Source organism: Tamandua tetradactyla, chromosome 5 (genome assembly GCF_023851605.1).
Source record: "Tamandua tetradactyla isolate mTamTet1 chromosome 5, mTamTet1.pri, whole genome shotgun sequence".
NCBI lineage: Eukaryota > Metazoa > Chordata > Mammalia > Pilosa > Myrmecophagidae > Tamandua > Tamandua tetradactyla.
In genome coordinates this window covers 83,727,193-83,729,013 of record NC_135331.1, presented here as the reverse complement: position 1 = coordinate 83,729,013, position 1,821 = coordinate 83,727,193, and the positions used below count along the sequence as shown (strand labels likewise).

The 1,821-nt window shown below is 38.3% G+C and overlaps 1 pseudogene; it reads left to right on the top strand.

Moving 5' to 3' along the window:
• Window positions 1–577: 577 nt before the first annotated feature.
• LOC143683174 (olfactory receptor 5V1-like) lies at window positions 578–1,520 on the top strand (annotated as a pseudogene).
• Window positions 1,521–1,821: the final 301 nt, after the last annotated feature.

Here is a 1,821-nt window from a genome sequence, read left to right as displayed (position 1 = left end):
TTTAATTCCATGACCTGTAAACTATAACATATTAAATGGTATATCAGCCTTCAAGGATGGAAAGAGAAAGTAAGGATTGCTTTCAAGAAGCTAATAAAAGGTGCATGGGTGGTTCAGTGGTAGAATGCTCACCTTTCATGCGGGAGACCCGGGTTCAATTCCCAAACCATGCACCCCCCAAAAAAAGCTAATGAAGCCATAAGATTTTTTTACAAACTGTGTTCTGCAACACCATCAACATGTCATCAAGAAAATGGAGTGGACTTGACTTAGCCATTATTAACAGAAAACTCTTAGACTATATGGTACCCTTTTATGGTTTTACTTCTAATTTGAAACTACTGTGCTGTATGTTTTAGCAAAGTTTGATCTACAGGTGAGACACTGGCTGTGTGCTGGATCAGAGTTATAACGTGGTTTGCAAAAGGGTACTGGTCCTTTGGGTTGGAATCTGATATAGAGGACAATGATTTTTATTTGTAGCATTTTTATTTTGTTTTGCAGACCATTGCAACACATACTTATTGTAATCTGTGCTTCCCTTTTTCCAGTTCCCAAAAGGAGATCAGACAACATTATGGAAGGGAAAAACCAGAAGCTCTGTCTGAATTTATCACCTTGGGGTTCTCTAACTTAAATGAATTGCAGCTTTTACTGTTCACCTTCCTCATGCTGACTTACATCTGTACTTTGGGAGGAAACATATTCATTATCTTGGTGTGTGCTGGTGATCCACGCCTACGCTCACTGATGTATTATTTTCTAGGGAATTGGCCTTTCTTGACATCTGCTACACCACCACCAATGTCCCTCAGATGATGGTACATCTTTTGTCAAAGAAGAAAAGCATTTCTTTCAGGAGGTGTGTGACTCAACTTTGTGCATTTACTTTCTTTGTAGGCTCTGAATGACTCCTGCTGGCAGCAATGGCTTATGATCATTACATTACAAACTGCAAATCCTTAAGATAATCAGTTATTATGAACAAAGTACTGTATAGCCAGATAGCAGGGCCATGTTGGACTGGTGGCTTCCTCAATTCAGTGGTGTACATAGTACTGACATTCCGCCTGCTTTTTTGTGGCAACAACCAAATTAATTGTTTCTTCTGCAGCATCCCCCTTTGCTGATTTTATCTTATGGGGACACTTCAGTCAATGAGCTGGCATTGATCTCCACTGGGGTCTACGTTGGTTGGACTCCTTTCTTTTGTATCGTCCTTTCTTATCTTTACATAATCTCAACCATCTTGAGGATTTGCTTTTCATAAGGAGATACAAAACCTTTTCTACCTGTGCTTCTTACCTTGTCATTGTCCTTCTCTATTATGGCAGCACTATTTTTACAAATTTATGTCCAATCTCAACTTACTTATTGGAGAAGGACAGGTTGATCGCAGTATTGTACAGTGTTGTTACCTCATGCTAAATCATTTAATTTACATTTTGAGGAATAAGGACATCAAAGAGACTGTGAAAACTGCGGGGAGAAAGTTGCAGCTACCAATATCCCTCTTTTGATATATAACCTTCAGTCATCTGTGGCCCATAATCTTATATTGAACACTAACTTTTTAACCAGCCAGCTGTTTTTAGTGACACTCAACTTAAAAGGTGATTGCAATATTGGGATAGATATTGAATGTTGTCACATTCAATCCTCAGTGTACATATTCTTGAAACTTTCTTAGTCCTATGACGAGAGACATAAATGCTACTTGCTAGATTTCACATGCTTATTATCCTTTCCACTCTCGAAATTTTCATCCAAAATATGATGCCCTTATTTCATGTACTATTTTGTTTGCTGGACTTGAAATCT